General features: G+C 49.9%; 1 protein-coding gene across 1 annotated transcript in view; it reads left to right on the forward strand.

Moving 5' to 3' along the window:
- Window positions 1–12124: 12124 nt before the first annotated feature.
- Window positions 12125–16249, forward strand: part of Kcnj10 (potassium voltage-gated channel subfamily J member 10) — a 29570-nt gene continuing 25445 nt past the window's right edge. The window contains exon 1 of the mRNA XM_004639941.2: window positions 12125–12328. The gene's annotated coding sequence lies outside the window, so the exon portion shown is untranslated. The remainder of the gene's footprint in view (window positions 12329–16249) is intronic.

A 16249-nucleotide genomic window follows, 5' to 3' on the forward strand; every position in this document is an offset into this window, starting at 1 on the left:
GGCCCTTTTGAAGTTCATTCCAAGATCAAAACACCACCATCTTCCCTAGATACTCCTCCCTGGAGGTCACTCTCTCCACCTTCCTGCGACATGCTCTCCCCATGGCGCTTACCAATGACAGACAAACTCAAGCTGCAAGTAAGTGAAAACTCCCCAGTGCACAGGGTTATATATTCCCACAGCAGGGCATTCCTTAATCCGGGAGGCCTAACGCTGATGGTTGCTGTTCTGGTGTCACCCCATTTCCTGTGGGTTCTTTCCCAAAAGGAGATAGCCTGAAAATGGGCGTGGGGTGAGGAGGACTAGAGGGGATGACATCAACACCTATAGCCAAGGTGAAGGAAGTATAGCGCTCACCAAGGCTCAGGCTTGTGTCCCTCTCATTTTCTTTCCTTTATGAGATGTGAAATCAGACCAAGTGAAGCACTAGGCACTGTCCTTTATCCCCCCCCCCCATCTTTCCCCATAGCCTCCTACTTCCTCTTCACTGTCTACACCAATCCCACTCCCACCTGCCATATGTCCCAAGCCCATTTTTTCCCCTCAGCAAAGCCTATTTTCCAAGTGAAGTTTACCTGATTTTCCTTCAAGTTCTCCTCCACCTCCCCAAGGAGCTCTGGGATCCACAGTCTTTCCTGAAAGACGGGGTCAGAGTCCTTCCCTAGTTCCCCAAGTTCTCCCAAGAGGGATGGACTACAAAGACAGGTCTAGAGTGAGGGTTTAGGATTTGTCAAGCTTCCTTCTTGCTGGGAATTTTCCTCTCTCCCATTCCAAGGAGATTTGGGCTGGCTGTGGGTGGACAGGGGCAGGAGTGTGACATAAGGACCACAGATGGCCTGGACATTTGACCATGTCCTGAGCAGACATTGCCCAGATATGCAATTCCAAACCCAGCTCTCTACATTTTAAATGCTGGAGTGAAGTGCTCTGTTGCCAGTGTTTGGGAGAGGATGTAATTATAGGGGTAAAGGGCAGGAGAAGCCAAAAATAGATGGCCCCGAGCCTAAGGCTGTCATCCCTTCACCTACCCACACATTTTTATTTTCATGAGGTCAAGGGACACAAGGGCCAGGAACCCCAAGCAATTGCAGACTTCGATTTTCTTCTCCCCACCAGCAGAATTCCTTTTCTCTCCCCACAGCTCAGGATGTCCACTGGAAGGGATCTTTGAGTGTTTGCTGTCACAGAGACCCCAGGGCATGCAGTGAACGTGCCTAGATCTCATTCGTGCTAGCTTTAGCCCCAGGCAGCCTTCTAGACCTTCTCTCAGGGTCTTAGAGACTCTGATTTCCATCTCTTTGCCCAGGTTGGGGAAGTGACCCCAATGTCTGATCCCCAGAACTCTCTTGACCCCAGATCTAGGTAAGTCTTTTTTTCATGTGTCCTATCTTTGGTATTCCTGAGTGAGTGAAGGAAATGTATGAAACTTCTGCCTCTATCTCAAGATCAAGGACTTGGTTTCTGCATCTTCCCTCCAATAATTCCAGTTCCTCTAGCCTACCCCTCATTTGTGCATGCTGTGACTCCTTTTCAGAAGACCCCAGTACCACATTTTCCTGGATCCTCCTTCTTCCCTCTGGAGAGTGCTGGACAGCAAAGGAGACTTATTCTTTTTGAAGGAGATCCAGAGAAAACTCCTTAGGAACTGGACCCTCCCAAACCCCCTTGCTTTGGAGATAGGGGCCCCAATCCCAAGTCCCCACAACTCAACTCACAGTGCGTGGAGAGGAGAGTAGCTGGCAGCAGAGACCCCTGGAGGGTGGTGTCCATGCCCCCGACACTGCTCCCCCCACGGGCCCGGTTGGAGAGGGCCAGCCACAGGCACTGCTTTCTCCTATATGTAGCGGCAGCACTGACTAGGACTTGCTATCTGTGTCATCCCACTTCCCAGGCTCCCCTGCTCCTCTCTCGTTTCCAAGGCAACCAGTCTGGCGACAGCTCCACAGCATCCCCCTCCCTTCCCCAGTCCTGGGTACCACTAGGGGCTGATCCACACGCCAGAGCTATTTTTAGCCAAAGTCCCTCCTCCTGGACAGCTCAGAGCTCGCCTCCTCACCCCCTCAAAGAGAAGGAAAAATAAAAAAATAAAAAAAGTTGGCAAGCTGCTCCTTTCCTAAGAGGCTCCTTGCTCTGGGAAATATGGGCTCTTGAGGTGCTTGGGAATAAAGTGTTTGGTTTCCCTGAGACTGCTGAGGCCCATCTGGGAGCTGGGAGTTCACTGCCCAAAAGGTGGTCTCTGGGGGGAGGTACTGTTTTGAGGTCAGGCCCATCCTTGGAGGAGCCTCTGATACAGGAGGTAGCTAGAGAGGAAAGAGGCAGGGTCAGGCATTCTAAGCTGTGTTGCTGATTTGTGCTATTACCTATAGGATTTCCTTCTCTGAGCCGCAGTTATTCCATCTCTGCCAGGGTGCTGGACATGTGCAAATAGTCCCGCTTCCCACGTGTGCACATCAAATTAGGCACTAGAAATAGAAGGGCTTCAGAAAGTACTTTATTAATAGCAAAAGGTGTCCCAGATGTCCAACCGAGAGAAAAGTTTCAATTAGGGCTTATGAGCTGCTCATTCAACGGACTTTTATGGAGCCCAAGTGCCAGGCAATGCACTAGGTGGAAATGATCATAGAAAGGAAGACGTTTCTGTCCGTGAGGTGCTTGAGATCTCCTGGGGAGAAAGACACTTGAATGCATGCTGTCACCACACTACTCTTCCTTTGAGCATCAGTATGAATGAGACCCATACCTTATATAATTCCCACAACTCCCCTGGGAGATAAAAATTCATTTTTCATTCACAAACTGTTATGGTTTGTGTCTAGTTGTCCCCCCAAAGCCTCATGCAGTCATGGGGCGAGGACTTCTAGAGTTTGAGATTAATTTATAACCCACTGGAATTATGGGTCTTAGTACTGCTGGGATTATGGGTGTGAGTGCGACACCCAGCCTTGGGGCGGATAGCCTGAATGTAACATAAGAGACACTGAGAGACAGACTTCCTCTCTATTGCCACTGTTGCTGCTATTTCTCCATTTTGCGCTTGTTCTTTGCCTCCACCTTGAACTGCTGCCCTCTACCTTGGAGCCAGCTGAGTATGGGCTGAGGCCTCAAATAACTGTGAGCTAAATAAATCTTTCCTTCCTTCATTTTGGGTGTTGGGTATTTGTCCAAGCAACAAGACAAGAGTAACTGAGACACAAATTGAGGAAAGTTAAGTGTTTATCAAAAGCCAAAGTGAAGATATGAGTTCAACTCACCTATCTATGTCACTACTTCATGCTTTTCCTTTAAAATACTTCATGGGCTGGTGAGATGGCTCAGTGGTCTAAAGCACCTACTTAGAACAAGTTTAGCAAAAACAAAGGGACCATGGTTCAATCCCCCATGCACCACATGCCAGCCAGCCCTGCCCCCTGGTGGGCTGAGCTGGCCACACACACACACACACACACACACACACACATTAAAAAAAATAAAAATAAAATACTTCATTTTTTAAGAGCAGTTTTAGAAGTACAGAAAAAATTGAGAAAGACAGAGACTTCCTCCTATGTTTCTTGCCCCTACACATACTTAGCTTCCCCCATTACCAACAACTTCCAAGAGAGTGCAGTGTTGGTTACAACTGTGAACCCTGTGTTGACACAGCACAATCACCAGAGTACATGGGTCCCATTAAGGTTCACCCCTGGGGTTGGATGTCCCATGGGCTTGGATGTATGTGACATATATCTGCTGTTATAGTATCAGAGAGTTATTTCATTGCCTTAAACAACTTTTTTGGTCATTCCTTCCTTTGCCTGACCCCCGAAAACTGTTGCATACTTCTGCCATTTCTGGAATGTTGTATAGTTGGGATTATACGATATGTAGCTTCTCAGGTTGGCTTCTTTACTTACATACTTAAGGTTCCTCCATGTCTATTTTTTTTTCTTCTCTCCTGGTGCTGGGCACTGGCCCCAGGGCATCCACATGGATTACATTCTTAGGTCTTTAGTGACAGGGGCTCTCTAAGTGGCTAGCTTGCCTGTGCTCGGCTCAAATGCAGTCTTCCTGCCTCAGCCGTCCAGAGGTCTGGGATCTCAGTGGTGTGCTGCCATGCCCAGCTACTCCTTGTCTTGTTATGTCTTGCTAGCTCATTTCTTTTTGATGCTGAATGGTATTCTGTGGCCTGGACACGCCACAGGTTTATTTATCTGTTCTCCTACTGAAGGACATCTTGGTTGCCTCCACATTTGAGTATTTATGAATAAAGTTGCTATAAACATTTATGTATAGGTTTTTGTGTGAACACAAGTTTTCAGTTCCTCTGAGTAAATGCCAAGAATTATGATTGCTAGATCATAGGTAAAAGTATATTTAGTTTTGTAAGAACCTGCCAAGCTGTCTTCCAAAGTGGTTGTGATATTTTGCACTCCTACAAGCCCTGAATTCCTGTTTCTGTTGCTCTGTATCATGCCAGAATTTGATATTCTCAGCTTCCTGCTCTTTTTGCAAAGTTATAGCATATCTGCCATGTAGCGTCTGTAGCATACAGTGTAAGAGGTTACTGGGAAGTCATTGTCATGGCTGTGCTTATCTATGGGAATGTGCATATAAAATCACCGGTACATAAAAATGAAGCACAAAATATTCTTACAGGGCCAGAGAGATAGCTCAGTAGAATAAGCACCTGCCTGTTAAGTGCAGGGTCCTGAGTTCAATCCCAGGTACCGGAAAAAAAAAAAAAAAAAGTTCTTATGGGAGCCTGTTCATTAGCTCAGTTATTTAAGTGCCTGCTTAAGCAAAGGAAGTCAAGCTCAGAATTCTCTGGTTCAATCCCCAGATCCTCATGCCTTACCAGACCTGCCCTTATGGCATCCTGCGCCAGCCAAAAAGAAAAAAAAAATCTTACAAACTGATCATGACTTTATGGGAATGCCAGGAGGAACTCTTACAAAAACTAAAACAAAATGGTAGAATGGAAATATTTTAACTTTCATTTTGTCCCAAGAACATATTTTTTTGCTCTTTCTGGTAATTGAACAGAGGGCCTTTTACATGTTAAACAGCCCTTCTTTCACCGGGCTACTCCCCAGCCCCCAGCCCCAGAGCAATGACTAAAATCAGAGAGTTGGTATAAAAGTGTGTGTTGTTGTTGTTGTTACCAGTATTACTACACACAAGGTAAGGACCTATGGGTCTCCAGATTCCTTAAAGTTTGAAGAAAATATGAACTAAAATGGTAGAAAGATACAGAAGTGACATGGGAGGGCTAGAAATTCATGTAATCACTGGCAAGGCTGGAATGGGGTACTGAGTAATACAAGCTTGGGAGGCAATGACTTTGGGTTCAGATCCCAACTGACCAAGTGCTGGGTGACTTTGAGTACATTGTTTCCTCTCTGAACCTCAATTTTTAAAAATCTAAACATGAAAATAGCCACATTGTCTATTTCTTATGGTTTATCACGTGGATTGCATAAAATCGTACTTGACAAGCTACTCAGTAAATGTTAGCCATTATCTTTCACTCTCTTTTTCCTCCTCTTCTTTATTCTCAATCATCACCTATGCCGCCACCACCACCTTCGTCGTGACCAAGGCCCCAGCCTGTCTTGATGCTTCCCCTGTCCTGGCACCACCCTGTGAAACCTGCAGGGGGCGCTCCCGGCACATCGCCCTCCTCATCCCCACCCCTCCTGTCTATTTCTTGTTATTTCAAGTGGATATATCGAGTTTTCAGCCTAAGATTGGCATCAGGAGTGCTGTTAAAGCCCCAGTCAACATCCCTGTCTCCTGGGCCTGGCCCTGTCACCCGAGCCTGGGGACTGCTAACCTGCCCTTCTCTGTTCTGCCAAGTGGCTGCTCACATTGGTTCCCCTGTGCCAGGAGCTTGGAGAGGAGAAACCAGACTCCTGGGCAAGAGTGCATTCGCATAGCGTTGGCCCCATTTGCAGGAGGGGGGAATCACAGGCCTGCAGGGCCTCGCGAAGGTGTTCTCACCGGGCCTGGCCCCAGTTCTGGCTGAGCTGAACTTTGTGTCACTGATGAGGAGATCATCACTCTCTCACCTGACTTACTGATCCTGCAGCTTGCGGATTTTGCTTGCTGTTATAGTAGCAATCTCTTGTTTGTCATTTAAAGAGAGGCAGGAGAAAAACAAAAGTTTTCCTAGGTTCCAGGACACAAGAAAAATAAACAGGATCCTAGCTTTTGGGAGAGAACCAAAGCATCTTTGCAAGGAGTCAGTCCAAGTGTAACCGTGCAGCTGTGGTGATGGGCAATGGAGAACATGGGGGACAGGAAGGGCACAGAGGGCCACGCTGCTGCCTCCGATAAAGAAACTTCGTGGGCAATTAGAAAAAGAAGCCCACTTGGAGTGAGGCTTTTCCTTTGGCGGCACGTAGCATGGAGTGGTGGGGCTTTTTTAGGGGGCAGTTCCCATTCTCCCCAGACAAAGTCTGAGTGCAGGCACAAGGATTGGCCTGCAGCCTGCTGTATCAGCAGCTGCCTTGCAGGAAGCCCTAGGGTCAGCCAACCTGGGAAGGATCCTTTGAGTAAGATCATGAGACTTCTTGGGCAGAAACTTGGCAGTGGGAGCGGAAGCATGAAGGGGAAGACAGGAGATGGCTGAGAGCACAAGTTCAGTGGAGCAGGGAGGCCAATCTAGTAGATTATGACAACTTGTATAACCAATGGAGCTAGGGCTCTAGAGGACGCTGGGCAGAGGAAAGATGCGGTCAAAGGCACGGATAGCGAAGATGACCACAGCTGGAGACTAGTGTGAAAGGGTGAGAAATAGAACACAGCTCCAGGACAGATAGCGCCCTGGCTGGGCTCCTGAGGCTTTTACCCTCATTGGTATAAAAAGATTCCCCAAGGTCATGGAGTCCAATGTCACTATACCAAAGAACCAAACCATTCTCTTCTGTTTATTTTATTTTATTTTAGTGTGTGTGCCATTCTCTTCTGTTTATTTTATTTTATTTTATTTTAGTGTGTGTGTGTGTGTGTGTGTGTGTGTGTGTGTGTGGCCAGCCCAGCCCACCAGGGGGCGGGGCGGGCTGGCATGTGGTGCTGGAGGATTGAACCAGGGTCCCTGTGCTTTGCTGAGCTTGTTCTTAGTAGGTGCTTTAGACCACTGAGCCATCTCACCAGCCTCCTCTTCTGTTTATATTATGGTTCATCCATGATGTATCCCTCCAAGACTCACCTATTGAAGATTCGAACACGAGGGCAGCAAAGTTCAGATACGGGACCTGGCTGGAGAGGTGATGGCAGGTGAGGATGCTGACTGGGCTCCTGAGGCTTTTACCCTCATAGGTCATGGTGTCCCATGTCACTATACCAAAGAACAAATGCCTGACCCATTGGTAAGTTCATAGTTGAAGTGGAAGTCACTGTGGAGCAGGCCTTTGAAGGTCTTATCCCATGCCTGCTCCCCTCTCCTCTTCTCCCTGCCTCTCTCTCGCCCTCCCATGTGCCGTGATGTGAGTCACTTTGCTCTACCACATGTTCCTTGCCATGGTATTTTGCATCTTCTCCGACCCAGAAGCAATGGAGCCAAGTGACCATGGTCTGACACCTCTGCAACAGTGACCCCAAATAGACTTTTCCTCCTTTGTTTTCCTGAGGCACTTTGTTACTACAACAGAAAGTTGACCAACATGCTTTAGCAAATTGGGTCTTCTTCTCCAAATTCATTTCTTCTTTCAGATTTACTCCTTCCAACTTTGGCCTTGTCTCTTCCTTTACTCCCTTTATAATTATGGGATCAGAATGCCTGCTCAGATGTGGGCCTAGTTTGCCTTATAAAATGGGGTAGAGATAGATGAAGATTTAAGTGTCGTTTGGCATCTAGGCGTAGCCCAGGAGTAGGCCTCACTTTCCAGGTGAGAAATGGGTCCCCAGAAAAATAGGACTAAGATTCAGTCCATCCAACACTAAGCCTCTGGTTGTTTCTTAATTTTCTGTTGGAGGGAATTTCTCAGAGACGTTTTCTTCAAGGTACCTCTTCTTCGTGTTTCTGCCCCCTGATCCTTCCTTCTCTTTCCTCTCAAAGGAGGACTGTAACCTCTAAGAAGGGACCCCTGTTTGTGGTGATTGCAGGACAGAGAGGCTGAAATAATGAAAGCATGTTGCTCTTTTCTTTGACTAGGGAGGGGTGACAGGTTGGTGAGGTTCTGGGCTGGTAGTGATTGGCCCCATCTGGAGAAAAGGAAGTGAAAAAAGACATCCAAGAGAGATGCAAAGAAGGCAGGCTTAGTAGAATCTGGTGTCTTAATTGGCAAAGGATGGGACATAGGCCAAGAGTGAAGAATGCAGAGTTTTAGTTTCTTAGTCGGCTTGACCAAGAGTAAGACAGAAAGGAGGAAGTGACAACCATTCCCAGTCACATGCATCGCCATCTTCCAAGAGGAAGATGATGAGTGCTGTTTGGGTCGAGTGAGGGCAGAGATTCCCCTCACTTGACCCAAAGTGGCAGCCTGGATCCTGGAGATGAGGCTGAAGACAGTGGTTAGAGCATCATTCAGAGACACTGTATAAGTGATAAAGGTCACAGAGCAAAACACAGAAAGGGAGCACAAGACTGAGCCACAGGTGCTGGAGAAGGAAGTGGAATTTGATTCCACAGCCAAAGGCAGGGGAGGAGAGGCCCCGGGTTTGGGTTATGATGACCTTCTGCTCCCTGGGAAGGAACTTCGCTTTTCCTTAGAGACCATTAGCAGCCATTGAAGGTTTTTAAACTGAGAGATGACATGTTTAGATTTGTGTTTCAAAGAGATGTTCATTATTGCTATTTAATTATCTTTACATAGAGGATTTCATGATCTGAAGGAAGAGACAAGGGCTGACCAAATAGCTCAGCGGATTAAAGCACCAGCAAGCAGGCACAGGGGCTGGGGGTTCCTTCCTTCAGCCTGCTGAGCCAGCCCCACCCCCGGGACACACCGAAAGGCAATTGAGACTGGGCATGGTGGCACGCGCCGTAATCCCAGCTCTTGGGAGATTGTAAGCAGGCGGATCACTATGAGTCTGATCTAGTAGTGAGACCCTGAACACCCTATAGACCCTTCCCTAAAATACAAAAAAAAAAAAAAAAAAAAAAAAGAAGAAGAAGAAGAGGAAGAGACAAACTGGAGGTAGGACAGCCAATTAGAAGGCTGCTACAGAAACCCTGGTGGGTGGTACCAGGGTCCCAGATGGCCACAGTGGTAATGGCATAGAAAGGAAGGGGTAGTACCAAGGTGATTTGGAAAGCAGGTGCACTGCCTCATGTGGTGGCATGCCTAGCTACCCAGGAGACTGAAGCAGGAGCCACCAGGCAACGTGGTGAGCCCCTGTCTCAAAATGAAAAAGGCTGTAGACAGTGCCCAGTGACAGACTCTTGCTTTGCATATCTGAAACCTTGGGTTCAAGCCCCAGCACCCTAAGATGCACGAATAGAGAAAGGAGACGAGGGAAGGAGAAGCGAAGAGTCAGGGTGGCTGCTGTGGTGTCAGAGGGCTGATGGTCTTTCCACAATGGACAGGCAGGAAGAGGAGCCCTCTTATGAGGTGAGATTGAAATGGACATCCAGAGATTGAATGGAGATACACGTGCTTGGGTAACATTTTTGTAAAAATAATAAATACGCTGTGGTGTTCTGAGCTTTGTTTTGTATTTTTTTTTTTTCCCTGAGCTTGGAGACCTTTCCCAATTCTAAATGTCAGGACTGTGGGGTCGCTTCTTGGATGTCCGGGCCCTGTCATCCTTAAGCTCTACAGCAGCATGGTACGGCAGCCTTTCACCACTCTTCATCCCTGCTGACTTAGGATCACAGGGGCTCAGGAGGTTTGAAGAGTTGAGAGATAGTTTCTAGTACATTGTCCAGGCTTCAGTAGTATTTCTCTCTTTTCTGAATAAAGTTCTCGAAAGCATAGCCTGTACTTGCTAACATTCCTCCACTTTAAAAAGCCAACCCCTTGTAATCTTGCTCCTACCACATTCATGCTTCTGAAGCTGCTGTCACATGTCACCAGTGACTGTCTCATTGCCACAGTCAGTGCCTCTGTACCTGGTGACACTGTTACAGCCCCGTCCAGTTAAGCCCCTTCTTTGGTTTCTGGGACATCCCACTCTCCTGTCTCCCCTTTCGGCCTGTCTGGTGGGCTCTCTGTTGCTCTTTGGAGCTCCTTCTCTTGTCCTCGAGGCACACTTCCTGCCTCATGCCAGGCTGCTTTCCATGTGCCTCCTTTTTGTGGGAAGCTTCCTTGCTGCCCTAACTTCAGTGGATCTTGCCCCAAAGGCAAGTGTCTCTCTCTCTGTCTCTCTGTCTCTGTCTCTCTATCTGTCTCTGTCTCTGCCTGTTTCTGTCTCTGTCTCTGTCTCTGTCTCTCTGTCTGTCTCTGTCTCTGCCTGTTTCTGTCTCTGTCTCTGTCTCTCTGTCTGTCTCTTTGTTTCTGTCTCTGTTTCTCTCTGTCTCCTTCTCTCTCTCTCCCCCTTCCCATACCTCCCAGCTCTGAACTCACCATCTCTTCTTCCCCCTCAGTTGTTTGACCATGTTGTCCCCTACTTTGGGCTTCTCCAAATGATCATTACCGATCTCGTTAGTTCCTCAGACAGCTAGATTTCAGATCCTGGTGTGATTTCCGGAGCTTCTTTCTCTGACCAGTCGTGTCAGGTGGATCCCTAAGGGTTTGTTTGTTTTCTTTTGACTTTGCTGTACTGCAATTCATTTTCTCTGTCCCACCTTTCACTGACACCATATTGGTTTGGGCTTGTACAGGCTCGTGTCTGCATTATTGCAATTATTCTGTATTTCATCTTCTTGCCTCTCATTTCCTCTTGACTCAAACCCACTTGCTCATTTGAGATTAACCTTGCTAAGCTGCTGCACCGTGCCTGTGAGCTCCCACCCTGCTCAAGAACTTCGGGTGCTGCCCACCGCCTGCAGAGCCTCTGGGTGGCCATGTGATGGCTCTGTATCTACTGTCCTGTATCTACTTCTGCTTCCCTAAGCAAAACAGCTATGCTTTCGGTGCCTAACCTTTAGCCTAGCCCGCCCCTCTTCCCCAAACAGGTTTTTGAAAGGCATTTTATCCGTGTGGGCTTCTAGAGGTTAAGCTAAACTAAAATTTCTAGTTTATGTTTTCCTCGTTTATCCCTGGGTTTACGCCAACTCAAATGGTAACACTGGTTATCAATTAGTAATCAAATGTCTAAGATGAACAAAACCGGAGAAATAATTATTTTTCTTTAATAAATACCAAGAGAGAAGATCACGGATTAAAAAACCTCTGGAAACACAATTTCAGGTACCAATAGAAGCCCTTGATGCGAAGCTTGAGAACCACCACTGCACTCTAGTCCAATCCTGTTCTGAAACAGACTTGTATTTTCACGTCTCCTTGGGGCCTTGTTTATGTCCATCCTCTGCCGCGAGTGTCCTCCCCGGCTCCTCCCAGAGCCCAAAGACCCCGCCTCCGTTGGAACCCGCCGCAGCGGACGCCGGCTCCTTCCTCCTACACCTGCCAGGAGCCCTTCGTCCTTCGCTGTCTCCCACACTTCGTCCCAGCTCCAGCCTTAGCTCCCTGTCAGCTGAAAGCGCTGCAGGTGGAAATGATGTTCTGCGAATTTCGCACACAGCACCCACTGGCTGCTTGGGCAACCGTGAATAATAGGCAAATTGTGCCGGACGAGGCGCCCGGCCCAGTCTGCCCCCCTCTCCTCCCAGCGCAGCCCGCCGGGCCGGTGGACCCGACCTGAATTCATTTCCACCTCATTAACTCACCCCCGCCCCGCCCCCGCAGCTCCGGCTCTTGCTCCTCGTCTTTGACCCCTCCGCCTCCCTTTTCTTCCTTCTCTCCTCCCCTGTCATCTTGCCAGCTCAGCCCCTATCGCTCCGCGTATCGTCTCTCCATCTCTTTTCTCCCTGACAGTCTGGGTCTCCGCCTTTGGGTGTTCCTGCGCCTGCATCCGTCTGAGGCTCCGCTTTCTCGGCCCACACCCCGCCCCCTGATCAACTCGTCCAATCCCGGAAGCCCGGCCTGGCGCTCGACTCTCCTATTGGTCAATCTAGAGTCCCCCCGCCCCCGCCGCCCGGCCCCCTTCGGGCCCCTCCATTCACACAAAGTTTGGCTCCAGCGCTGCAGAGGGAGGGGGCGGCCAGACCCGGCCTTGCTCTGCCCCCCGCCGGCCCGACCCCGGCCTCATCCCCAGGACAAGCCCTTATCTGATCCCGGCTCCTGGTTTAAGAGTCCTGGCCCTACCCGTCGCGCAGCTCTGCTCCTCACTCCTGTCACTTCTGCCCTCCCCGTCCGTCATCTGTCCCGCTGGCCCGTCCGAGGGGCCACTCCACCTCTGACCCAAGGTAAGACCCCCTTGGCCGGGGTCCTGTCCACGTAATTCTTCAGAGGCATCAGGGCCCCGGGCTCCTTGGTCCCTACCCAAGCTGGCTTCAGTGGTACCATCCTGTGCCCCTTCTCCGGCCCAGGCCAGTCCCAAACTGAACCTCCAGGAAAGGGCTCTCCACGAGGGTGCTCAAACCAGGATGGTTACCTCACCCATTTAATCTGTGGAAGTGGCTTTCCCCATGCCCCTTCTCACTGAGCACACCTGCTCACATAACGATACATCCCAGACCTAGGCATCAGACAGCAAGTGCCCCCTCCTCCCGATCTGGACAGGTCAATCCCCTGGGCAGCTCCCCGCCCCCTGTCACGGTGATGCTCATGTGGTAATGACACCTACAACCACCAGTTCTCTCCTTGGGGAGACAAAACAGATTAGACAGGGGACTGACAGCCCTCTGCACTGTCTCTGTGGCTCCCTGGCCGTCTCTTCCTTTTCTGATGTAGCTTCCACTTCTAGACACCTCTCCCTAGGATGCCCCATGCCACCGCAGCTATTTCATAGGGAGAATCCCAGGGGAAGAGAGCAGGGCTGCTTTTTTTGGAGCTAGAGGGCAGATGGATCCATACATTGGTCCTCTGAGCAGAGAGACCCTTTCCCATTGTACTCCCTGGCACACACACCCTAACCCATCCAAGGGCACCTGAAAAGAGCTAGAGGCTGCAAGTTCTGATTCAGGGAGGAGAACTGAACCTCATTGTGGGTAGAAGGAAGACTCTGGGGGAAGGCAGTGCTGGGGCCTCTAGTATCTTGAGCTTTCATCCTGCAAATGAAGCCCCCCAGGCAGGCTGAGGCAGTAGGGAAGTTGGGTGGGGGAAGGCCAGACCAATTCAGCTTCCAGCCTCCCCAGTTGCTTATCAGTATGCATTCTACTCAAGACTTCTGGTCAGTCTGCCCTTGCCTAGGTGTTTGGATCCTGTCTCCCCCCAACCCCAATCCTAGACTACTTTAGGTAGACTGAGTGGGAGAGAGATGATGACAGAAGATCTGAGGTCCTCCTGGTTAGGGTTGTTGAGGAGGAAGGGCACGGAGTGGGTGTTAAGATACCAGCCCCAGGAGAGGCTAGCAGCCACCACCAAGTTCACTTTAGTTTCAGCCTAAGCCTCACTAGCTGATCTCCAAGGAGTTCTGAATATATTCCTGGCATGATGGTGGGCACCATCCTGTGCCAAAGGTGGGGCTTGCAGGTGCAGACTGTGCATGGGGGACCAAGTCTAGGAGAAGCCAGGTGTCTTGGGTCAGGGCTGGATCTTGGGGGAAAGATGGGGGGGGAAGGCAGAGATAGGGAGCTTCATGCCAGGGAAAAGGTCCAGGCTGCACTCTGGAGGCAGTAGGCATGGCCCAGGCAGTGCCAACTCCGCCCTCACCCAGTTCTTTGGTGGTGGTGGTGAGGGGGGGGAGGATAAGAGGGGGAGTTGGTGGGTGATCTGGGCCAGTCCAGCCTCCCAAAGCCCTTGCCAACCTGGGTCCTGAAAGGAACTGCTGTTTTCTAAGCCATTCCCCACCCCCACCCCCACGCAGGGCCCAGAGCAGCCAAGTTGTCTCAGTGGATATCAAATGGCAATGACTCCACTGACTGTTGGGATGGGAGGGAGTGGCAGGGGGTACCGGCTTATGGTCCCGTTTCTTCTGTAGCACCAATGTAGAATCCCACTGCTGCCCCCTTACCCTGATGGGAAAAGGTTTTGTCTAACCACATCTGCCCCACATCCAGTCTATGGCCTGTGTATTTGTGGCTAGGGATTAGCTGCCTGCTCACTGACATCCCCCAGCTCCTCTGTGCAGCCCCCACCTGTGCCACTCTGTGTAAGCTCACTTTCAGCTCCAGCTTTGTTGACTTGGATTAGAAGGAAGTGACAGGGAGAAGGCCCAGGGTCTCCTTCCTTTGTCCTTCCTAGGAATGAGGGAGGCTGGCCTACTTGGAACTGGGTGGGCTCAGAGGAAGTTCTCTGGGGTCATCATGGGCTTGGTGGGGTAAAAGGTCAGAGGTCTTGGGGGTAGCTCATGCAGTGAGACCCATTTCTCAGTGAAGACTCTTGGGCCTTGTAGCAAAATGCTTGGCTTCTACATATGAGATGTTTAGATAGATTGAAGTCCTTAGCATTGGTGGAGAGGGAGAGACATTGGATGATGGAGCTTCTAAATTGTCCTGCCAAAGGTGATTTAAAACAGAAGAAAAGAATCTCAATTCCCCACCCCCTCCACTCCCAGCTTAGATTCTTCTCTTGCCTGACTGGTCAGTGCTACTGTCCATGGTGAGGCCAAGCTGTCCAGGACTCTAGTGAGGCCCTGGAAGGGGGCAGAGAGAAGGGAGAACAAAGGCACACCACTGAGCTAAAACTGCAGAAAGACTGGAGAGAAAGGGGAGTTTTGGAATCCAAAGCTTTTAGCACCCAGTGAAGGGTGGTTGGCTGGGGCAGCTCCCAAGCCCTGTCACCTCTGTCTCTCCCACAGACTGAGTTCAATGCTTTGCTTTCTTCGTCTGCACTTAGTCTCCATGTTGTCACCGCTAGCAGCTAAATCCTGATTTTACTACTTGCTAGCCACACAAGTCTCCTCATCCCCACAATGGGGCCAATAATAGTTGTGAGAATTTTTGAAAAGTCAATATTTGTAAAAGGGCTTAGGAGGTTTAGCAAGTAAGAAGCACAGTTCTTGGCTGACAGGGGTCCTCCCACCTCTCTGATGGAGAAAGTGCATCCTGGCTCGCTCCTGTCCATCCTCCCCCCACCAGGGGAAAGAGAAAGGGATTGTGGGAGAAACCCTTCCGTGGGTGTCTGCCATTCTGGAGCCTGGATTTGAGGTGGTGGGGAAGGGGAGGCACTGGCTCTGGAATGTGGGAGCGAAGTCAGTGCTGAACTATGTGGCCTACAGAGAGAAGCTGGAGAATTGGGGGCACAGAAGGACTGAGTTAGCACTTCAGGCATCCAGAAAGGTCTAACATGGGAAGGGACCTATCTGGACTTCTGCAGCTTTTCCAGCAGCAAAAAGGTTCTGGGGAAAAGGTTGAGTCTGTAGTTAGAAGAATACAGGTTAGGTCTTAGGAAGCAAATCCTGCAAAAGAAAAAGACATTTGAAGTGAAGGTTGCAAAAGAAAGGCAAACAAAACTTGTGGGAAAGGGGAGTAAAGTTCCACACCTCTTGGGACTAGGTCTTTAGCCTCTGTCTGTGGGCCATAGCCCAGGGTAATCTCTGAGCCATTCTCTCCTTTCCATTCTAGACACTGCCCCCAAGGCCACCCTGATAGGGTCCTCCCACCTCTCTGACCCCCTTCATCTTTCCTGGCCACTGGGCCTTGTCCCTGCCCTTCTGAGGTGGCTTTTCTGAGTTTCTGTCCCAGGTCTCAATCCTTCATCTTTCTGGGGTTTGGGAAGATGGATAACTTATCAGTCTTTAAGATGAGGTGTCCATTTTGCTCCCATTGGTTGGTGGTCCTCAGAGGGCTTCACACCCATGGGCTCTTCTTCCCATGAGTCTTTGCCAAGCTGATGCACTTCTTCAGTGCAGACTCTGCAAATGTGAGCGGGGCTGCTGAGCGCCCCACCGGTAGTGTCTCCCCCTGTCCTCAGCAACTTCTCTCTCGGAAGACATCAGCTTCTACCCTTCACCACCTTGCCCCCTGTGCTTTCTGGAAAGCCCTCTTCTCTCTGCTTCTCCTTCTTCCTCTCCCAGTTCACTCTCTGCTTCTCTCAGGACTGCACACTCTCCTCCTCAGGCCTCTGCTTAGCCTGTTGATCCCGCTTGCGCCTGTGCTGTGGAGCCTCCTTGGTGGCCGCCTGCCTCCAGCCTCTCTCTCTCCTCGACTCCTTCCCTTTGGCTGGTGTGGCATTATCACCAGAACTGTTGTCACAAAACACTAGCTCTATCTTGCCCCTTCATG

This window comes from Octodon degus, unplaced genomic scaffold (genome assembly GCF_000260255.1).
Source record: "Octodon degus isolate 3935 unplaced genomic scaffold, OctDeg1.0 scaffold00116, whole genome shotgun sequence".
In the NCBI taxonomy this organism is placed as follows: Eukaryota; Metazoa; Chordata; class Mammalia; order Rodentia; family Octodontidae; genus Octodon; species Octodon degus.